The sequence below is a fragment of the Antechinus flavipes genome, chromosome X, assembly GCF_016432865.1.
Source record: "Antechinus flavipes isolate AdamAnt ecotype Samford, QLD, Australia chromosome X, AdamAnt_v2, whole genome shotgun sequence".
In the NCBI taxonomy this organism is placed as follows: Eukaryota; Metazoa; Chordata; class Mammalia; order Dasyuromorphia; family Dasyuridae; genus Antechinus; species Antechinus flavipes.
This window is the reverse complement of record NC_067404.1, coordinates 988,279-1,012,758: the sequence shown is the minus strand read 5'-3', so window position 1 is coordinate 1,012,758 and position 24,480 is coordinate 988,279. Positions and strand designations below refer to the sequence as shown.

The window sequence follows — 24,480 nt, the reverse complement described above, 5'->3', positions numbered from 1 at the left end:
TTGTTGCTTCCCTTCTAATCTTGTTTGCATTACTTTTGTTTGTACAAAGGCTTTTTAATTTGATGTAATTGAAATTTTCTATTTTGTGATCAGTAATGGTCTCTAGTTCATCTTTGGTCACAAATTTCTTTCTCCTCCACAAGTCTGAGAGATAAACTATCCTATGTTCCTTTAATTTATTTCTAATCTCGTTCTTTATGCCTAGGTCATGGACCCATTTTGATCTTATCTTGGTATATGGTGTTAAGTGTGGGTCCATGCCTAGTGTCTGCCATACTAATTTCCAATTATCCCAGCAGTTTTTATCAAATAATGAATTCTTATCCCAGAAGTTAGGGGCTTTGGGTTTGTCAAACACTAGATTGCTATAGTTGACTATTCTGTCTTGTGAACCTAACCTTTTCCACTGATCCACTAATCTATTTCTTAGCCAATACCAAATGGTTTTGGTGACTGCTGCTTTATAATATAGTTTTAGATCAGGTACAGCTAGGCCACCTTCATTTGATTTTTTTTTCATTAATTCCCTTGAGATTCTCGGCTTTTTATTGTTCCATATGAATTTTGTTATTTTTTCTAGATCATTAAAATATTTTCTTAGAAGTCTGATTGGTATCGCACTAAATAAATAGATTAGTTTAGGGAGTATTGTCATCTTTGTTATATTCGCTCGGCCTATCCAAGAGCACTTAATATTTTTCCAATTATTTAAGTCTGACTTTATTTGTGTGGAGACTTTTTTATAATTTTGCTCATATAATTCCTGACTTTCCTTTGGTAGGTAGATTCCCAAATATTTTATGGTATCAACAGTTATTCTGAATGGAATTTCTCTTTGTATCTCTTGCTGTTGGGTTTTGTTGGTGGTGTATAAAAATGCTGAGGATTTATGGGGATTTATTTTGTAGCCAGCTACTTTGCTAAAATTATGAATTATTTCTAATAGCTTTTTAGTAGAATCCCTGGGGTTCTCTAGGTATACCATCATATCATCTACAAAGAGTGATAGTTTGGTTTCCTCATTGCCTACTCTAATTCCTTTTATATCTTTCTCGACTCTTATTGCCGAGGCTAGTGTTTCTAATACGATATTAAATAATAATGGTGATAGTGGGCAACCTTGCTTCACTCCAGATCTTACTGGGAAAGGTTCCAGTTTTTCCCCATTGCATATGATGCTAACTGATGGTTTTAAGTATATGCTCTTGACCATTTTAAGGAAAAGTCCATTTATTCCTATGCTCTCAAGTGTTTTTATTAGGAATGGATGTTGGATTTCATTAAATGCTTTTTCTGCATCTATTGAGATGATCATATGGTTTTTGTTTGTTTGGTTATTGATATAGTCAGTTATGCTAATAGTTTTCCTAATGTTGAAACAGCCCTGCATTCCTGGTATAAATCCTACTTGGTCATAGTGTATTATCCTGGGGATGATTTTCCATAATCTTTTTGCTAATATTTTATTTAAGATTTTAGCATCAATATTCATTAGAGAGATCTATAATTTTCTTTCTCTGTTTTCAACCTACCTGGTGTAGGTATCAGTACCATGTCTGTGTCATAAAAGAAGTTTGATAGGACTCCTTCAATCCCTATTTTTTCAAATAGTTTATTTAGCATTGGAGTTAATTGTTTTTTAAATGTTTGGTAGAATTCACATGTAAATCCAACTGGTCCTGGGGATTTTTTCTTAGGGAGTTGGTTGATAGTTTGTTCTATTTCTTTTTCTGAGATGGGGCTGTTTAGGATATTTACTTCTTCCTCTGTTAGTTTGGGCAAGCTATATTTTTGGAGATATTCTTCTATTTCATTTAAGTTGTCAAATTTATTAGCATAAAGTTGGGCAAAGTAACTCCTAATTATTGCTCTAATTTCCTCTTCATTAGTGGTGAGTTCTCCCTTTTCATTTTTAAGACTAACAATTTGATTTTCCTCTTTCCTTTTTTTAATCAGATTTACTAAGGATTTGTCTATTTTGTTGGTTTTTTCATAGAACCAACTCTTAGTTTTATTAATCAATTCAATAGTTTTTTTACTTTCAATTTTATTGATCTCACCTTTTATTTTTAGAATTTCAAGTTTAGTGTTTGACTGGGGGTTTTTAATTTGTTCCTCTTCTAGCATTTTTAATTGCAAACCCAATTCATGGACCTTCTCTTTCTCTATTTTCTACAAATAGGCCTCTAGAGATATGAAATTTCCCCTTATTACCGCTTTGGCTGCATCCCATACATTTTGGTATGATGTCTCATTATTATCGTTTTCTTGGGTGAAGTTATTATGTCTATGATTTGCTGTTTTACCCAATCATTCTTTAGTATGAGATTATTTAGATTCCAATTATTTTTTGGTCTACTTTCCCCTGGCTTTTTGTTGAATGTAATTTTCATTGCATCGTGAAAAGGATGCATTTACTATTTCTGTCTTACTGCATTTGAGTTTGAGGTTTTTATGTCCTAATATATGGTCAATTTTTGTATAGGTTCCATGAACTGCTGAAAAGAAAGTGTTCTCCTTTCTGTCTTCATTACATTTTCTCCAGAGATCTACCATATCTAACTTTTCTAGTATTCTATTTACCTCTTTGATGTCTTTCTTATTTATTTTGTGGTTTGATTTATCTAATTCTGAGAGTGCAAGGTTGAGATCTCCCACTATTATAGTTTTGCTGTCTATTTCTTCTTGCAGCTCTCTTAATTTCTCTTTTAAGAATTTAGATGCTACACCACTTGGTGCATATATGTTTAATATAGATAGTGCTTCATTATCCATGCTACCCTTTAGCAAGATATAGTGCCCTTCCTTATCTCTTTTAATTAGATCAGTTTTTGCTTTAGCTTGATCTGAGATCAAGATGGCTACCCCTGCTTTTTTTGACTTCACCTGAAGCATAGTAGATTTTGCTCCAGTCTTTTACCTTTAACCTGCATGTATCTCCCCGCTTCAGGTGTGTTTCCTGTAAACAGCATATTGTAGGATTCTGGCTTTTAATCCATTCTGCTAACCGCTTCCTTTTTATGGAGGAGTTTACCCCGTTCACATTTATGGTTAGAATGACCAATTCTGTATTACTTGTCATTTTGTTAACCCCGGTTTATGCTTTTCTCCCTTCTTTCCCCCTTACCCTCCTTCCCAGTATTAAGCTTGTGAGCAAGGTGATGTTAATTTTAAAATAATCTTTTAAACTAATTTTAAAGAACATCTTTTATATTTATATATATGCTAGTAATTGAACTGTCTATTCTTTGCTGATTTATTTGGTTGAGGTAAAGAATTAAGTTCCAGTTTTCTTGCAATATTTCTAATATAATTTTTGAATGGGATTTGAATAAATTAGCAAATATAATTATTAAACATTTTGTTAAGTTTTGAAAATGCAAATAGAAAAGAAAACAAGTGCACAGTCTACTAGAGGACATTATATGAGTAGTAAACAAACCTGATGGAAAGATTCTTTGCTATAGGTTTGAATAGGATGCTTAACTTTCAGTGCTTTGTTATTTATGAAGCCTCTAAGAAAAGTTAACCGGGCTGTATTGGAGATTGAGAGCCAGAAGCCTTCTCTCCAAGACAAGAGAGATTCATTCCAGTTTCCACCTTGGTGCTGGCTGGAGGCTGAAGGACAAACCTTTGAATTTGGAGACACTCGGAGGGAGCTCTTGGAACCAAGCAGAGAGAGGCCTCTAAGCTAACTGGGCTGTATTGGAAACAGTAAAAGATCTGAACTTTTATCACCTGGCTGCATTATGAGGTGATTATTACTTTCAGTTGCAACTAAGGCTGCCTCCAGAAAACCTCCCTGAGAAACCTGCTCCCAGAGAGAACCATCATATATTTTAAAAAAGAAAAAGAACACCACATTCACTTCACTCTACTTCGTTTCACATCCCTTAAAATTCTCTGAAATGATTTTGATCATGATTTAAAGCCCTGTAGCCCTCTTCTATCTAATACTGTTTGTCCTCCCTCCGAGAAGTCAAAGTCTGAGTTATGAACTAACTTGTTTTCTTTTGCTACTTTTTTGATTCCTTGATTTCGTCTCAAGAACATTTTGTTTGTTGTGCTTTTTTGTTATTATTCATGAAAATTCTGGAGACTATGTTGGGCGACTCTGGATTTAATTTAAATCATGGATAGCTGAGTAAGGTCCTTTCCACCTCCAGAAAGAGACACCATAGTATAGTGTTTAAAGTGGAAAATCTTGGCCTTTTTAAAAGATCTTCAACAGATCTCAATTTGATTAAGACAGCAACCATTCATGATTAAATCCAAATTAGCAACTGAGAGAAAGAATTTCCTCTTTTACCGAGTCAAAAAAATATAAATAAATATACAACAATATTAATAAATCTAGGAGGGAAAGACTAATTGGTTTTTTATGCCAAATAGAAATTGCTATTTACATTTACTCTGATTCGGTCAGGACCAAACAATAACTATTTGGGGGTTGGCCCGGAATCCTTTGCATACATATAGCTGCTTATATGTATGTATTTCTATATACATGTGTATATATTTGTACATGTATATACATATAGTTATAATAAGGAACTTTTAAAGTGACATCTAATGTCAAGCTAGATGATTCAGAAACTGGAATTAAAGAGGCTGGGAGAAAAATCAACAGTCTTGATATGTAGTCACAAAAAGCATCATTACTTCCTGGCACAGTGAGAAAGAAGAAATGGAACCAATGTCAAATTTTATTTTCTTGGAGTCAGAGATCATTGCAGTTGGTGTCTACAGCTAAGAAACTAAAAGATGACTATTAGCTTGAATTTTCCTGAGTTTTTTGCTTTTGCTCTTCTTTCGGGTTCTTTGGGGTTCTTAGACACTTTCTTGTCTCATTTTGGTATGAATTCATCCTTTCCCGCTCATAGGTATGTAGGAAAGTTGACTATATTTGGTTTTTTCCTTCCTGTACATTATTTAAGCAGAAGAGAACAAACATATGCTCACCTCCCTCCCTCTGGTGCCATATTCTTTTAAGCTGTATCAGCATCATTGACATCTTTGCCACATTTTCTTAAATCAGTATAATTAACAAAATAACAAACTAAGCCCTAATTTGAAAAAGGATATATGGAATATGTTTCCCCATTCTTTCTGTTCTTTCTTGCCCCTCTCTTCCCCTCCCCATCAGTTTTTAACCTTTACAATCAAATAGATTCTTTGAATCATTTCCTTCTCTAATCCCCTAATTACATGAATGCATTGAGCAGACTTGTCCCCCATTATGTTCATTTGGATATACTTTGTAAATTTTTCTTTTGATGTTTTCACAAGTTTCTATTTAGATCATTACATAAAAATACTTTATTTCTATATTTCGTCAGAAGGCAATTCCTCTCCAGTAGGATCATGAGCAAATTACTATGAGTTAAAAGACTGCATATTTTATTTTCTGGAAAATACTATTTTAATCACTCTGGATAACTCTTGTGTGATTTTGAACATGACTCTTTCTCTTTTTACCTGCTTAAATGAGTAAAAGAACGTTTTAAATCAAAAACTTCAGTTTTGCTTAAACTGTCCTCTCCCCCCCCCCCCAAATACTTTTTTCTTTGGGGAGGATACTGGTGAACATTTTTTTCATTTCCACTTTTTCTTTTTATAGCAATTTGAAAAAATTTTTATCCCCTTATACAAGAATACATAAAAATTTTTGCACTGATAATTTTTTTGTTTGATCATTGCATGACCAAAGTATATAAAGGATTAGTTTTTTTATTATTATTTTGAGAAACAAGAGCTAACCTTTTTCTTACAAATTTCGGGAGTAAGAGCTATAATGGTGTTCAAGTAAAAAACCCCAAATGCCTAATAATTATCTTTCCTTGATCTGTTTTCTAGAGTTTTAAAAAATATATACTTTGTCATCTCATGGAATCTCCTTTTTCGAATAGTCCATTCTAATTTTCAAGTTTGTTTCCTCAGTCTCAGATTCTGTTCTGTACTCTTTGTGCTTAGGATCTGGGTTGTGTGCTGCTTCCAAGACTACACGTGTTTCTCAAGCTTTCAAAGATATAATGTTTTAATTCTCAGCAACACGAGGTGTACTGACTCAATTTCCCATTTATAGTGGCTAGGCTAGGCTTAACACCTATCTGGAAGGATCTAACGCTTCATAAGAATAGAAGTATTGACCCACCTCCATTGAGCCACTTGGGTTGAATCCCTAATCCAGGTCTGAGGTTAGACTAGTAACAACACTGTGAACCCATTTTTGATCTGAGCTTAATCTTTGATTTTGCCATTGCATTATAAGTAAAGGCACAGTCCTGTTCCATAGTTTCTGCCTTGGCCACTTGCCTTTTTGTTATATTGGTAATTATATGCTTGAAGATTAATCCAGTATGCTTCTTCCAATGAGTTTTTTATTATATACTAAGCTATCATTCTTTTTAGATGTTTGTTGAAATAGTTGTCCAGTACGTATTGTTCCTGCCAATTTTTCTGTTCACTTAAATACCATTTTCTAAAAACATCTTCTAAAACGACTGTCAGCTGATACTATTGTTGGAAGAATGCCAATTAGGCATGACTTAATGACATTTTCACCTCAACTCCTCTGGAATCTTCAAAATCTTAAGAAGAGATGCATCTTTCTGATTAAATGTTAGGGAGACTGTGTCTTTCTTGGGCCTCCATTAAGGAACAGATGCTCTTGGTGTCCAGCCAGCTCTTTATTTTTCTCCACATTATATCCCAAGATTCTTCTCTTCTTCATTTTTGTCTTCCTCTGCCCACCTGCTTTCTTTTTACTTCCATTTATGTGTTGATTTCTTTCCTTAGAAGAACTGTAGGAACAGTAGAAATACGGTGCCTGCTTGACATATAGCAAGCACATAATAAACAGACTGATAACTAAAATCCTGAGTAGGAGCCAAAGAATTTACAGTATTTTGTATTTCTGTCTGGCACTTTGGTCTGGAATAAATAATTCAACTTATGAATTGGTGTTTATTGTATTTTGTTTCAGAGGAAAGAAAATACACATTTGACGGAAATTCATGCGTTAAATAAATAAGCAAGCCAGCCAGGAATGAGATGCTTAGCATAGAGAAGCCATCTACAATGCTGTATCCCTAAAACAGCAAAAAGTAATTTTTTTAAATATGTCTTCAGATTTTAAGAATTTCCTTATTTAGAAATTTCAAGATAATGGGACTCATATTATATAATGTTCTTCAAAAAAAGAAACAAAAGTTCTTGAAAATACCTAACTACTGATAACAATTTCTTACTCTTGGATGTAGCTAGATAATAGATTTTTCTGTGTATAAATTTGGGCATATAGATGTACCCATCATCACATGATATATGATATTTTGTATTACGACTAAGTGTCTATTCTAAAATCTGTTGTTATAAATAATATTTTTAGATTTAATTATTAATAGTGATTATTTTCTACATCTTAAATTCCTTAGTGGAATTTAAATTTGTGACCTCAGTCATTTAAGTAAATTGTGATATCAACCAGTTTTTCTTCTGCCAAACTTATTTAATTTTACTTCATTTATTTCATTTTCAAACAAAAATAATGAGGTCTTTAGAATTAAAAAAGGGAGGAACTTGTATGAATGAGGTTAAGTCGGAAGACAGGAAATAGTAATTTAAAATCTAACTTCTGAATCTAGTTCAAAAAAATCTTTCCATTCTCTAAGGTCAACAACTTAAATTTTCTCTTTACAGTTAATAAGTTGTACTGAACAGATACAAAGGAATAGAAAGCTTCTACAACAATATAGTTAAGACATGTTAAGTCAAGAAGAAGCTTCTACTCATCACCCTGTGCTGCCAGAGCCTCCAAATGTAGTCATAAACCCCTCTAGTTACCAGCATATCGATGTGAAAGGTTCATATCACCTTGTTAGTGGCATGGAACTACCACTAAGAAGAAGCAAGAATCCAAGAACGTTGCAAACAAACTGGGTATGATTTTTGTTCTAAGATATTGAATATATTAAATAATTGATTGTTTTAGAGACCACTTGCTTAACAGAAATAAAAATGCATTAATGTTTTGTTTCCTATAAATGCCATACTCCTACAAATGTCATTTTTATTTGAAAATAAAGAATAATATTACCCACATTTTTATTATATAGATATACTAATTGAATAGATATTTCAAATTACTTTCATTGAAATCTTGTTCAAGAATAACATCTGGTTCTTTCTTCCACAGTGATTTAGAATATTAATGATAAAATTTATTTTTATGAATATCTTTTCATAAACAATTCTTAATTTTTCTATTTATTTTGGTGGTGAATAAACATATGATTAGCAGCATGTAAAAATGAAGAATAGAAAAGATAGAAAGTCCTATTTGTTGAAACGAGTTTTCAGATTTTAACTGTTTTTAAAGGTTTAGTACTTGGTAGATATATTTTTAAGCAGTAATAATAGTTATTCGAGGAAGACATAGATTATTTAAGCTGGAAGATCTTTATCCTCTGGGTCGGCGGGATCAGAAGTCGGCTTTTGAGATAACTTTGAAGTGAGTAGTGGAATCTGTTAAAGAGATTCAGGGAGAGACATGACAGAGACATGCAGTGGGGTTGATAGCCGGCTCTCAAATGCTTCTGTTTATACAGGGATTTAGAAGCCGTGCCTAAGCAGAACGAACACATGAGGGCTTCACATTGAAAACGTGAAAAAATAAGGCAAAACATTAAAAATTACTTGTTCTCTCTTCTCATCAAAATGTATGTGAAAATATGCTTTGAATCAAAGTTGTAGCTTTACCAAAAGCTTGCGGGAATAGCTGTTATATTTGTTTTATATGTTAGCTAATTTCAAGTTTGACTCAAGTTATCCATGTCAAAAGTGTTCATTATAAATGTTGCCTATCAGATTTTCCACACTTTATGGTTTATTTTAAAAAGAAATCATTTTAGTCTTTTATTGTTCTATATATTTTGATCCAGTTATACAATAGACATTTCAATCTATGCAAAAACTCGTATAACTATGAAAAATTAGTATTCATTTCTCTTAGATTGGTTTTAATGCCCTAAACAATTCCCTATTTTTAAATACGTTGTAAATTATTAAATTTCTTGTGAGTTTTTTCAAATATACATAAAGATGGAAATTGCATCTTTGTGTGGGAGGGGATGAATCAAAACACTGAAGTATTGCAATACATTATTTTTTTTTTAAGTATTTAGTGTTGCAGTTACAAATCATTAAACATGTTTCATTAAAAAGGTACTGAAATATACAGTGTTTTCATTATTTAAAATTTTGATTATACAAACTAATCCATATATCATATATCAAAAATTCCCAGATGAGAAACTTTTGGCAAAATCATCAACCCTTGTTCTGAATATTAATGATGCCAATTTTCTTAATGACTTATTTCAGAACTTTTTTTACATATTAGAGTTTAATAATATTGTAAATATTATTAAGTTCATCACGAGAAGCCCTGAATAAATAGCAGTTTCTTTTGATATTCTTGACAATTATTCATTTGCCCACATATTGCGAATTCCCAATGAGAAATTTTTACAAAGCAATTCATCTTTTGGAAATTCTACTTTGTAGGAAATATTTCATATTTTTCTTTATAAAAACTGATTTGCTGTTTTCAACTTCTGTTTATTAAATGTACTTGCTTTTCCTTTACTTCATTTGAAGTCTGCCACAGCTGCCTAAGAAAAGAGAGAAAATTTCCTACCCCTCTCAAGAGTATTCTAAACATCTTAATCAGAATGGACTGGAGAAGATGCAAAATGGAGTTGTGTAAGTAAATATTGAAAATGCTACCAAACTTATTGATGTAGGTGGTAGCTCAGCAGGAGTAACTCGCACTTGTATAGTGTCCGGACTAGCTTCCTGGGGGCTTCAGGATCAGCCAGACTCAGGATATGGTAAAGTCCTTGGTCTTCAGCAGGAAAGTAAAGGAGGTGGGCAAACTACCACTGGGCTTGTCAAAGATGTATCTTGGATTCTGGAGTCCAAAACCTCCAGCCTCTCTCCTCAGGCTGCCATCAAGTGATCCTGACCTCTGTCCCCCAGCCCTCCAAGTCTTCCTACAATTAGCTCACTACCAGCTATGAAGCAAGCACCAATGGTGAAGAGATCCATCACATCATTATCTCATCTAGATATGTGTATGGAGCCATCATCTCATATTTAATAGGTAACTAGCCTTAAGTACTCTATTGTCTCATTGAAGCACACCTTTTTCAGAGTTTCATTTTCTGCAATACTGGTTTTGGAATAGTTTGTGGTTGTCTCATTACTAGTTATGCCAGAAATATTTCATTGAAGCATTAACTTTTGTTATATGTTATTCTCGTATTTGTCTTGTCTGAAAGTATGGGCCTCTTTTGTGTAATCATTATTTTCATAATCCTTGTTATGTAACAAACAGCTGCTTGGAATATTGATATCTAATACAAATTATTGAAATTTTTTGTATATTTTACTGTAACTATGAAAACTGTTGTTTTGGTATCCAATAAGAGAAATTTTTTTTTGATATTTTCAAGGAAGATCCTTGCTTAACCCTGGGCAAGACATATTCTCTTTTCCACCTAGAACATTTCATTTCTATTTAGAGAATACATAAAACCTAGTCTAAACAAGTTTTTATCCTAGGGAAAAAGCTCCATTTCTTGTACCCCTCCATTTGACTTTAAGATGACTCAGTGCTATGATTGATGGAAGTAACCAAGTCTTATGATCAAGCCATGTTCTCAGTAGTAAAAACCAAAAAAATTTGGTCCCTTTCTTCAGTAAATCTCTACCAATTGGAGCTGATGTTTATCTGTCAAAAAATCCCTTTTCAAAAGAGATTTAAGACTTTCAGAGTATCTTTAGTTAGAAAGAAATCATTGGTCATCAATTTATTATTAGCTAATCTAATTAGTAATTTGTTAATTATCTGGAAATTATCTGAGGATATTTTTGGTAATGGGGATTTGTTTTATTAAAGATAATTTCAAAAGAAAACCTAATGCTTCTTCACATAATTCCTATCACTTTACTTGGATAGGTGGAAGTATATGAACTAGCCAAGAATTGTCAGTAAACTTACCAAAAAAACACAGGCACAGAAGTTGAGGAAAGAATAGAGTACTGACAGGAAAAAGTAATTAATACTCTCTGTTTTTAAAAAGCAAATGAAAAAAGAACATAAGAACATTATGAGAAGAAAAGTGTTGTGCATGGGGAAGTTATCATGCACAGTATTTTGGACTTGCCGAACTTAATACATTTTGTTCAGTTCTGAATGTAATAGAAATAAATCTTTCCAGAGGTATTGATGAAGAGAATGAATTATAAATAAGGATAAATTCGGAAGAATAAATCTTTATTACATGTTAATCAAATATTTGAAGAGCTGCTTGGCTCTTCAGATTTTCTTTTGTTTGAACTTGAAGTAATAGATTAAAATTATGACGGGAAAGCTGGAGAAGTGAAGCAAAGATAGCAGAATAACAAAGAATTCTCTCAATATTTTCCTCCCATCCATTTCCTTCTTATTCTTCAATTTCCAAACATTTAGAATAGGTACCATACTGAATTCTGATAGAGAAATTGACAACCACAATAATTGATAACATGATTTAGGAGAGCAACTGTTGATACCAAATGGTGTACTTGGGATTCAGTATCAATGATGAGGTTGTGGACCCCATAAGTTGGAGTTTGGTCATATGAAAAATTCATAATGACCATTGTCTTTGGAAAAAAATTTATTTAGAAGAGAACAGACAAAATGAAGGGATATACTAGATAGCAAGAGTCGCAAATATGAAATAGAGTGGGAAAACATAGAGAAGAATCATTGATTAATTAATTAAGTTAGAAAAGTTCTTCAGTGGAACTTAAAATTAAACAGAAGAAAGGTAACATAATATGTATTGGAATACGTTTTTCCCTGGCCGACTAAATCCATAGAACAGTTTAATACTGCAGTGTTCTTACTTTGGTCTCCTTGGGGTCTCTGGGAGCAGTCTGCCTTTCAGCAGATTAATCACCACAAGAGTAGCCAGGAGTTAAAGTCCAAATCCTTTATTATCTCTTTCAAAGTCTTGTCTCCTTTCCTGGGCCCCAGTTAGTTTTCTTAAAGACCTTTTGGAGTCTTGATTTCAGTGGAGAAAATTCAGGAGGACAGGCCTGCCACCACAAGATGTGAAATGGGATGAATGAATTTGAGTCCAAGGGCTTGTATTTCAGCATCCAGTTTACTTATCTTTCCTAGCTCTGAATCTCGCTGAGGCTCCCAGCTTGTATGCTCTACATAGAATATAAAACAATCATTATATCACTAGGAAACTTATTTGTTGTAAGTTTACATTAATCATACTGAATTTAGAGAACTATTAATCCCTATCTAAGCTGGATAACCATTGTCTCATCAGTTCCACTGATTTAACATCTTGTAAGAATCCTTGTTTCAGAGGGCTGGCCCATAACATAGCACCGCATAAGAAGACACCATGGAAGTTCAAGCAAAAATGGAATGAGCTATGGATAAATTTATATGGGAAATTTAACCTTAGGTGTAGGATTTCTGACTGAATTTTTCAAAGTGTAGCAACATACAACCTTCACAAAGGATGAAGCCAAAACTTACATTGAGACTAAATTAGTCTTCAATATCTCTCCCTACCTGATTTGGGAAGAAATTTCAACAATACTTCCATTTTGCCTTCCAAATGCACTTTTTACTCAGAACCTCATCAGTAATTACAGAGCACCTCAAGTGTGCTTCATGGTAAGTTCTTTTGTCTTATATAATACCCATAATTCTGGGATTTAGCTGCTATCATTGGCCTTATTTTACACATAAGAATATTGGGCAAATGAGTAAAGAAACTTGCGTAAGGTCATAATTCAGTGAAGGTTGTTTGACTACTCATCATGGGATCTGGGCAAGAGGTGATCTGTATATAAATGTGTGGTTGAGGGCAAGTTGAGGATTCAAAAGGCTTTCAGAAGGGGTATTACCAGCCAGTGTTTTCATCCTACCTTTTAATATACCAAGTTGGGTACACATACAGAAGTAATCATTCAGACATATGAGCAATTAAATCCCTGAGAGGAAAGCAAGTTTAGAAGCAGATCTAAGACACAGAGTTGGAATCCAGTTCTGGTATCTCAGATCAAAAGGGAGTCCCAAAAGCTTGTGCTGTAGGTACCACGGAAACTGTCTGAGGAGACCCCAGTCTTTATTCTGAGTTTGAGCAGGAGGAACTTCTTATCCACTATGACAGTGAACACTACAGGGGTTGAACTGGCCCCCAATGTTCTGCTCTCTGGTAGGAATTTGGGGTCTGGCCCTGTTAGCGCTTTTATCTCAGGACAATCCAAACACCTCAGGGGCTGTAAGCTGGGTAGGCAGTGTTGCTACTTTGCATTCCCTCTGACCTCTTCCATCCCTCCCCCCTTATAAAGAGTGGAGAGATAGTTGGGCAAGGTTCAGGATTTTTGCTTATTTTTCTGGTGAGATTGAAGAACCAACTCTTTATTATTTTTAAAGAAAAGCAGCACAGTTAAGAGATTTCTAAGAGTTTAAACTGCATTCTTATCTTGCACTGCAGCCCTGACAAGCCGAGACATGCCATCCCTAGACCCTGCCTCCCAAAAGACATCATGGACTCCTGCCTACTCTGACTCTCTTGAGTTCACACCCTTAATCCCTGCCAACCTGACCCAACCCCAGGAGAAATTAGCTTTCCTGAAAATTTAGAGTGAAGAGGCCAAACTAGGCTATTTAACTTTTACTAATCTTTTGCACTTAGCATTTTCTTTTATACTTTTCTTTGTCATTCAATATTGTTAGATGGACCATCAGCATTCTTATAGTCACCCCACAGAAGGACCCTTGATGCATTCCTGCTAGAGGGCCCATTCCCGATTGAATGTCGCCATCTCAACCCTGGATGACACCCCAGTTTTAATCTGCTCCTGAGATTTGTTTTCTCCAGGCTACCAACTTTGGATTCTCAACTGCTCTTCAGCCTGGAGAACATGGGAAGATTGACTGGGGACAACTGACTGAGACAAACATTCCTTAGATGTTCTGCTGCCATCCCCAAACTCCCACACCTCACACCTCACTTCTTGGCATGAACCCCCCAAAATCTCTTATGATCCTTGCCAGCTCGAAGCAGTTAAGAGGAGATTGTTGCCCCTATTAGCCCAAATGCATTTGGAGGTGACTGCTTGAAGAGGGAATGAAGAGGGAATCCCGGAACTTTGAAAAATCCTTGAAGGAGAAAATCTTCAATTCTGCCTCAATAAGAAACCCTGCCCCAAGTCCTTTTGTTCTCTTAAATGAATTTAAGTTTTGACTGCTTGAGGGAAGAATGAAATGGGTTGTGGTCCTTTAAGAAACTGTATTTGTGATTCCTTTAAAATTACTCCCAACCCCTCTTGGCTGATCTGTTCAGGAAGCCAGGACCTTTCACAAATCCTGGTCAAAAGCATCCCTTTGAATTCCTATAGGAGATCCAGGTTTGTCCTAGCCCCCATCGGAGCTGAGTGGACTTGGGCCATCTCAGCCCCCATTCTAATGATCTATTTAGGGTTCCCAATCCCCACCAAGCAGATTCTAGCCCTCACAGAAACCAACTCAGGACTCTATTCACAAGCCCCTTTTAGCTTTTTAGCTTATTTCTCTTACTATAAAAAGAGCCAAACTAAAATCCTCTCTTTGCAGAAGTTCCAAATATGTTAGCTACACCATGTTTGGCATCCCAAGGAGCTTCTGCCCACTGGAATACTCTTTTCCAGTGCTATCTTCCTTTACCCTCACTTATTTCCTAACCAGAATTTAACCTTACTTCCAATCCCCATAATAAACCTCTTTTATCAATCTTAAGTTTTTGGGTCTGTAAATTCCTTTACAGGGAACCCAAGGTGTGCAGGGAAGCCATACCTACCTGAACACCAAACTTGTCACTAGACCTCATTTAATTCCCTGATCACCAGAAATCCTCTTGTACCACATTTCTCTTTTAATGTCCTGACCCAGTTTTCCTAATTGTCCTATTCAGTTACCCTGCTTCAGGTTATAACCATTCCCTCTTAATGTTTGATAGGATAAAGGTCTTATATCTTAGACCTTAGGCTATACTTACTCCCTCTTAATGTTTGATGGGATAAGGCCTTTATCCATTTTAGACATTATTAGAATATCAGAAGCCTCTCCAGGACTTCCCATTATATCATCCTAGGTTCCTTCCCCCATTAGATCATCCCTATCCAGGTATCTCCCCCATTATGTCATTGTTCTTGTTACCCCATAAAAGAATCTTGTATCTGTCATTCACTGCTGGATTCTTTGAGACAATAGTCTCATTCAGCCCTGGGACCAAACCATGTATCCATTTGGTTCCAGTGTATCTCTCCATTAAATTGTTCTCTAATCTCTATCTTGCTCAGTTTCTCCGACATTACGACCCTAATTTCATTTAGGTTCCCCAAATCTAAACTCATCAGAATGAAGCCATTTGTCCTCAGATGTGGTCTTTATAGTGGCAGAATTCTAGGAGATTTTCTCCTTGAAAGAGCTCAAGTGCTTTACCTCATGGCTCATTCCCAAAGTCAGAGAGAGAGAAAAAGAGTTTGGGAGTTGTCCTCACCAAGCTGGTCTTGAGATCTTGGAATATCACAACACTCAAGAAAGCAGGAACGAAATAGGGCCAAAGCAGATCTCTCCAGAAGAGCCTAAAACATATATCAAGACTAAAGGTAAGTACCCTAATAAACAACCAAAAATTGCCACTATAAATAAGGCTGCTCACAAAAAAAAAAGCCAGTAAAAGAGAATATTATTAACATCTACAAAATTAAAAAAAACAAACCCCTACAATTTAGATGCAAATTCAATTAGTATTGAAGAAATGAAATCTAAATGTGAGAGTATTAAAGGTAAATTGGAAAAACAATTTTTAAAAAAGTACGTATAAAGAAAATTGGAAGTATAAAACCTTGCCCATGCCACAAAATTAGAATGTATGAAAGAATAATTCCATTGGAAAATAATAAATATGGAAATAAAATTTAAAAAAAAGAGGAAAGTAAGATAACATTAAAAAAAGATGTGAAATAAGATTCATTAGGAATTTGATGGGAAGATTTATTATTTTTGGAATATTGACAATGCAAGCATGGTTATAAGAATTCAAGCAGGTCTTAATGGAGGAAACATTCAGCTTATAAGGAATAAGCCAGAGGGAAGGATCAAAAAAAAAAGCCATTAATGCAAACTCTGGAGATTACCAGAATGCCCTTAGGCCTCATGCTGTCCTAGGTATTCCACTTCTCTTTGTTAAAAAGGCTGATTAAGGCCTAAGAGAAGGAGGAGCATTCTCCATGGGGCAACAAGTGTGCCTGCAAGGGGATTGGGCACAGGATGCCAAGTTGGTGCTGATTCATCATGCACAAGGGGTAAAGCATAAATCCAAGATGTTTCCCATATTCCTTGAGAACAAGTGATAACTCACAGTCATGCAACTATGATGAAGTAGCAGTTTTCCTTTCAAGTCCCAGGAATTTCTCCATATTTTAAATTATCTGAGCTTCTGGGGTTAGGCAAGGGTTGAGCTATTGGAGTAGTACTTCATAGCTAGAAAAAGAACATTTTACTAAAAGATACCATCGATAATAGACTATCAGTGAAGGGGGAGGGAAACTGTTCCCTTTTGATCTGCGATCTTTTAGGAGTCTCTCCCCAGATAAGTTATTTTTCAGAAATGCCAGACCCTTTGATTCCATTATAAATCCTGATCAAAAAGCATCCTTTCAAGTGTTATTAATGCCAGTAGACGATCTGGGCTAGATACCATTAAGCTTTAGACATGGAAATCTTGGTTTCCTTTTCTCTATTTAAAGAAAGAGCAATTTCTAAACTCACTCTGCAGACTGTCCAAAGTAGCTTGCTCAGCTACTAGGATTGCTCACTAAGAAGGCATTCTCATCTCAGTGCCAGACATCATTTCCCTAATAGGACTTTGACACTAAAGAAGTCAATATTTTAGGAGAACTGGCTCCCTATCCAACAATAAACTTTCATTTTTGCCAACTAAAAATTCAGGGTTCATGAATTCTTTCATGAAGAACTTTTGTGCAGACCTTAAGGGGATTTTAACAACTCTGGTACCACCAACCTCACATCAATAGTATTAAATATAAATATACTAAATTCTTAAAGGAAAAATCAGATGGATTTAGGAGTGAATAGAAGATGGATATAAAGTGCACCTCTTAGGGTTGATGCAATAAAAATTACATTAATAAAAGACCATAGAAGCATAGACTAAAAAATAATTAGAAACTAACCAATTTAATTTTAAAATATGACATCAAATATGAACTTATGAGAATATGAAGTTCCAAGTATGAAGTCATCCTAGAAGCAATAATTTCATTCTAGAGAACAACAATGGCACAATATATCACGAATTATGAATGTTACAAAAGCAATAGAAGAAAATGTATATCTATATTGCTAAATGCTTACATAAATAAAAGAACTCACTAGTGAATTATATATGCAATTTAAAAAACTAAAAAAAGGATAAATTTAAAATCTCCAATTAAACTCCAAAATGGAAATCCTGAAAATCAAAGAAGAAATTTTTATAATTGAAAGTAAAAACTTGTTCCAAAAAAAAAAAAACAAAACCTTAGAGGCAACTAGTTAGTGCATAAAACACCATAAAACACCAGCCCTGAAGTCAGGAGGACCTGAAAATGTAACCTCATACACTTAACAGTTCCCGGCTGTGTGATTCTGTGCAAAGTCACTTAACCCCAATTACCTCGGGGGAGGGAGGAGAAGGGGGGAAAGAGGGAAGGGGAGAATATATGTATTATATATATATATATATATAATATAATTTAATATATGCTAACTATCTTATCCAAGTATTTCTTAATGTTATTAAATTTGTGACATAGGAAGATAAGAACCATACAAGCTTAATCTTTGCTTTTTCCTACTATGATTAATCTCCAGAAGGATTCTTTATGACTTCCAAATAGTAACTCTCCATTCCAACCACTTTCTCTCTCCCTATATGGCTATTATGATTTTTTATATTATATTACATATTATGTTATATATCATATTATGAATTTTTAGCTATAATCTAGAAAATACTCTAAATATTAAAATAAAATAGAATATGATGTTGTGGCTAGCATAGTACAAATGGACAAATGATTGTTGAAAAGAAGACAGGGTTGCTGATAATTCAACAGAGTTGTTTTTGAGAGAAATCATGTTGCTTATATATCTCTAAAACTCTTATTACTATGAAAGGCATTGTTCTGTAACCATCCCTGATTTCTGTTTTCTATGACATAACTCTTTGAAACATGTTATTAGTCTCTAAGGGACTCAATCTTATTTAAAGTTCATAATGCCCTAATAATTGTACCAAGACCTTATGTTTTCTCATTATTTCAAGCTTAAATGCACTTCATTAATTTTAGGAGAGAAACATCCTAGTTAGTGAAGTTTCCAGCTTCCTGGAACTTCATTACATTGTGATCATTCTAATTTACATAAGGAATACATTTTTTAACTCTCATTTATTCTATTTGTTTCAATTCCCCTTGCCCTTAAGAATTCAGAATTTCTATTAAGATTCCACTAAGAAAGTGCCCCTTTTTAATGTAGTTTATCAAATTCTCATTAAAACAAATAACTATTCATGCATGATTGTGCAAAATACTAGCTAAGGTTATTACCATCAAAATAACAATTATTACAAAAAGTACAATTAGCATTGTTTTTCATGGTAACTAGAGATGGCCAAGGATATAGCCGGTATCCTGATTAGGGATCCTCTCTCCCTTCTTTCTTCCTTCCCTCTTTCCTTCATTTTTTCCTTCCCTTCTTCCCTTTCTCCTTTCTTTCCTCCCTTCCTCTCTTCTTCATTCCTCCCTTCCTGAATTTCTCCCTTATTTCCGTATTTCTTCTCTTCCTAAATCCTTTCCTTCTTTACTCCCTATTTCTTTTTTCCAACTTCCTTGACTCTTCCCTTCCTTCCCTTCATTCTTTGCTTCCTTCTTTCACCTCTCACCTTCTGTCCCTCCTCCCTCTTTCATCTCTCTTTCCTCCCTTCTTTTTTCCTCTCTTCATTCTTCCCACCATTTTACCCTCCCTCCCTTCTTACCTTCCTTTCTTCTTTCCATTATTTCTTCATTCCTTCCTTCCTTCCCACCTTCTCTCTTTTCTTCCCTCTCTACACCGTTTCCTCCATTCTGCCTTGTTTATCTCCCTCTTACCCCCGCTTCAATTTCCTTCTCTTTCCCTCCGTTCCTTCTTCTCTCCCTTCCGTCTTTCCTTCTTCATTCCTACCTCCTTTTTTCCTTCCATTTTCCCTCCCATCCTCCTTTCCACCCAAGTTCTTTTCTTTCTTCCCTCTTTCCCAACATTCTTTCCCACTTTTCCTCCCTTCAGCCTTATCCCTCTTTCCCTTCCTCTCTCCCTCCCTCCTTTCTTTCTTTCCTTTTTCCCTCCTTCCCTTCTTTCCTTCCTTCCTCCCATCCCTCTCTTCCTTTCTTCTTTCTTCTCTTCCTTCCTTTCTTTCTTTCCTTCCTTTTCCTTCGCAATCTTCCAATACTTTATTTCATATATATTCATATATATATGCATATATACATATGCATATATATATGATTTAAATTTGTTTATAAGGTATTTATTTTTTGTCAATTTTTGTGATGTTGCCTTTTATGGCTGAAAATATATTACATTTTATGTAAATATATTATTTTTTCTTTTTTAGACATTAAAAAAGTTCAAATTAATTTTCGTTGTTTCCATGTCATTCCCTCTCTATCTCATTATCAGTTCTTCTCTCTTTCTTTTTCCTTCAATCTTTCCTAACACTAGGGGGAAAAAAAAACTTTTTTAATAGTTCTGCATGAACTTATATTATCAAAGTATTTAAGCCTTTGACCTTCCAGTGAATAGTCTGAATTAATTTTAAATATTGACTGATTCCTTGTTGTCTGAGGTACTTTTTTCTTTTGCAAAACCTTGTGTCCCAAATTTTTCTCCCTTCTTTTCTCAATCCTTTCCATAAGCAATCTAGTGTAAGTTAAATATGTGCAATTTTTCTAAACACATTTCCATATTTATCAACAAAAAATACCATCAAAATGTGAAAAAATTCATGAGAAACACTCACCACCGAGAAAAGTCCACATTTGATCCATATTCAGGCTCCATAGTTTTCTCTCTGAGTGCAGGTGGCTCATTCCATCACAACTCTATTGGAATTGCTTTGAATCCCCTCACTGTTGTAAAAATCTACATTCATAAGAACTGATCAATATATAATCTTCTTGTTGCCATGTACAGTAATCTCCTAGTTCTGCTCATTTCACTCAGCTATCCAAGCCTTTCTGAAAACCTCCTGCTGATCATTTCTTTTAGAACAATAATATTCTATAACATTCATATACCATCACTTATTCAATCATTCTCCAATTGATGGTATCAAAGTACTTAGTCTTCTCCAGCACAATTCAAATGTGGCAAGCAATTCTATAATTCCCAGCTTTCCTTTTCTTCCTGTGGGAGTCCAACCCCCCCATAGCCATATATTGCTACTGAAAAAGCATAGCTTTGACTATATAGATCTTTGTTAGCAAGATAATTTATATATATTATCCAGATATGCCATAGTTTTTCTTAGAAGGAGCATCTTTTAATTTCACAGAAAAATGATCTCCATCTGTAGTGATTTATGAGTCCAAGTATGCAAACACTTTATATATAACAATTTTGATTTTGTTTATCTTTCTTTGTCTGGAAATCTGGAACCAGGTAAGATTTTTTTTTTTTTTTTTTGCTGTTAAATTTCAAGACATTTTTTAATACTCTCTTCTTTCATCCATACCAGTAGACTTAATTTCTTTTCACTTTCTGCATTAGAGTGAAAATCTGAAATTTTTCTTTGCAACCTCAATTCTAACTTTTGACTGACATTAAAAATTTTAATTATTTCTATATTTCCTTTTTCAAATTATATATTGTGATGACCATGTATTTAAAATCAGCTGGAGCCAGGAGTCAGGAATTCAGGTGAAGGGAAAAATCTTCCATCTTTATTCTCAGTAGAAGTGAAGAAGGATTGCGACAGCAATATGGGCAGCTGTGACAGGAAGCCAGCCAGCAGAGGTGAAGGGGGGTTGCGATAGCAATGTGAGCAGCTGTGACAAGACGCCAGCCAGCAGTCTCTCCTTCCCCTTCCTTTTCCACTCCCCTGCCTCCACCCACCAAAATTGTCATTTCCTATACAACACATCAGGACTTGCACAAAGAGTGGGCGGGGGCCATTCTTTCTCCAAGCTTATATATTAATAGAGTATGGTCCAATTACTATTTAGCCTCAAGTGCTTGGGACCTCAGTGCATCAACTCGAGCCTCAGCCCATTACAATATGTAAAGATACTTTTCAACATTCATTTCTAAAATAAGATTTGCTTTCAAATTGTTTACCTTCCCTTTATTCCTATATTTTCTATATCCCAGAAAAAGCATCTGATATTGGATTATACATGTGTAATCCTTATAATTAATTACATTAGTCATGCTGTCTAAGAAAAACAGAACAAAAAGGGAAAAAATGAGAAAAAAAGAAAGTTAAAACGGTATATTTTGATCTTTATTCAGCTTCCATCAATTTTTTTCTCTGAATTTACATGACATTTTCCATTATGAGTCTTTTTGAATTGTCTTTGATCATTATATTGCTGACAACAAAGAAGATCGGAATTGAGCATCTTATAATGTTGCTGTTATTATATAAAATGTTCTGGTTCTGCTTATTTTACTCAGGATCAGTTCATGTAAATTCTGGCTTTTCTGAAGTATTCCTTTTAGTTATTTCTTTTTTTTAAATAGCATTTTATTTTTCATAATTATATGTTAAGATAATTTTAAGCTTTCATTTTGGAGATTTCAGTTCCCAAGTTTTCCTTCTTCTCTTTCATTTCCTAAAATGATAGACAATTTCATATAGGTACATATGAACAATTATGTAAAACATTTCCATATTTCTCACAGTAGTGAAAAAAATCAAATAAAAATAAAAAATGAAATAACCACAAATTCTGTTTTGATGTACATTCAGAATCCATCACTTGTTTATCTGGATCTGGAATCACTATCAATCATCATATAAAGTTGATACCATGTACATTTCCTGATTCTGTTTATTTAACTTCATAGCGGTTTGTAAAAATCTCTTTAGTTTTTTTTTTTTTTTCTGGTATCTGCCTGTTTATCATTTCTTATTGGTTAATGGTATTCTATTTCATTCATATACCACAATTTTTTCAACCATTTCTAAATTGATCAATATCCCTTCAACATTTAATATATTGCTATCATGAGAAGGCTATTATACTTTTACATATATAGATCCTTTCCTATTTTATGATTTCTTATAAATGTCTAATTTCCCCATATCTTCTCCAACATGTATTATTGTACTTAATCTTCTTTCATTGATCCACCTAGAACTTTGTCTTTATACTAGATAATTTTGATAGTTACTGCTTTATAAGTATAATTAAATACCTGGTATTGCCAGCTCACCTTCCTTATATTTTTCTCCTCTTAATTCCCTTGGTATTCTTGACCTTTTGTTTTTTTTAGAACATGAGAAGTCGATATTTTCCCATTTGTTTAGATGTGTCTTTGTACGAAAAGTGTTTTGTAGTTAGGTTCAAACCCTTGGTAGGGTTTGTTTTGGCAAGTAGACATACTAATAGGTAGATTTCAGATGACCGACTGGGAAGAAACAGTATAATAAAAAATAACTTGTTTCTTTATAAAGTTATTAAATAACAAGAAGTTAGGATAAATCATTTTTGTAGTGCTGAAAAGCTTAGATAGGAATATAAACGCTGAGGATAGGTCTTGCTAAGATCATAAACAGGATCTGAAAAAAAAGCTAAAGTCTTAAGGCAGAAAGCAATCTCAGAGAACCTTTAAGGTATCCAGGTATAAGGAATCTCTTATTTGATCTTCTTATTTTGAGGGCTTACTTGTGGTCTTTTTTATAATATATGATGGTTCTCTGTGGGAGCAGGTTTCTTGGGGAGGTTTTCTGGGAGCAGCCTTAGTTTCGGTTCTGAGTAACAATCACTTCAGATGCAGCCAGCTGATAAAATCCAAACGTTTATTTTCTCCAAGAGCTCTTCTTGTTCCTTGTCCTTTGCCTCTGCTTTCTTCAGCCTCCAGCCAGCACAAAGGCGGAAGATGGAATGAATCTGAAGCTACCTCCTAGAGTGGGCTTGTGGGCTTCCTCTCAAAGTGCTCCCCTCTCAATCTTTCTCCCAAAGGTTGACTTTCTCTGAGGGAGGGATTAAGGGAGGTGTGAATTCACAAAGTTACAAAGTTAACTTTGTGAATCTCCCATACTTGTGAACTCCAGCGAGTACTTAAAATACATCAGTTAGAGAATTGGCTAAGTACCATGCTAAATTAGGCAACTGACTTATCACTTTGTAAGCATTTGCGCTAATGTGTGAATCAATAAAGCATTGTATCTATTCCATTGAGTTAACACTAGGATTCTAACATCTCTCTTAAGTTATCACCTTGTTAGAAGTTCTGGCTCATAACAATCACTATTTTTCATAGATTTTGTAACCTTTGATTCATTTCAGTTAAATTATAAGTCTTGTTAAGAACTGATCCTTTAAAACTGCATCATATTACTCAAGTCAAAGATTGTTAGAAAAATAACTGAAAAATATCATTAGCATATTCATCAGATATATCAATAATTAGAAAAGTCATATTTTTCCATATGACATATAATTTGTTAAATAGACATCTGGAATCAAAACATGAATTAGAGCAGCAAGGGAGAAAATATCTTTTGGAATACATGATAAATTGAGTGTGAAAGGATCAAAGATAAAATGGATAACGTTTAGTTACATGAAATTTTAAAAGTTTTTTTTCTTTTTAACAAACAAATCTAAAATGATTGAAATAGAATTATTTCAGAAACTTTTTTCTGATAAAATTAGTCCACAGATATTTTTGGTAGGCAGCAAACAGTACAGAAGTTCATTTTTTGAGTTCAAATCCAGCTTCAGATACTTGATTTTTATCTTTATTTGAACTGGTTTAAAGAACAGAGAATATAAAGTTATTTCTTCTACGTTGTGACTTTCCCCATCAAAAGTATGAGGTCAGCATAAGAAATTAAGTGAGAATTTGGGGGAGAAGAATTTCTGCAAAATTCTAGATGACATTGTAGATGACATTGGAAGTCCATTAGATACAACACAGTGCCAAAGACCAAATAATTTCCAGTTAGTTAAAAAAGGACCTGGAACTGATTGTGCCTTATATAAGAAACTCTTTATGTAAAATTTAGGTTTAAATTGAAGAAAATAGGGAAAACAATGAAACTTAAATTTAATTTTTAAATTCCTTATGAATATGAAATGGAGGTG

General features: G+C 34.1%; 1 protein-coding gene and 1 long non-coding RNA gene across 10 annotated transcripts in view; both read left to right on the top strand.

Annotated features, from left to right (window-relative positions):
- Window positions 1-24,480, top strand: part of LOC127543056 (lysine-specific demethylase 5C-like) — a 48,932-nt gene that overhangs the window by 7,126 nt on the left and 17,326 nt on the right. The window lies entirely within an intron of this gene.
- Window positions 1,563-15,413, top strand: LOC127543058 (uncharacterized). 2 transcript variants are annotated; one of them, XR_007949121.1, is made up of 4 exons: window positions 1,563-7,106; window positions 7,702-7,941; window positions 9,661-12,751; window positions 13,820-15,413. It is a non-coding gene; the product is annotated as an uncharacterized LOC127543058 (long non-coding RNA). The 2 variants fall into 2 exon arrangements; XR_007949122.1 differs by having other exon boundaries at window positions 1,564-3,754.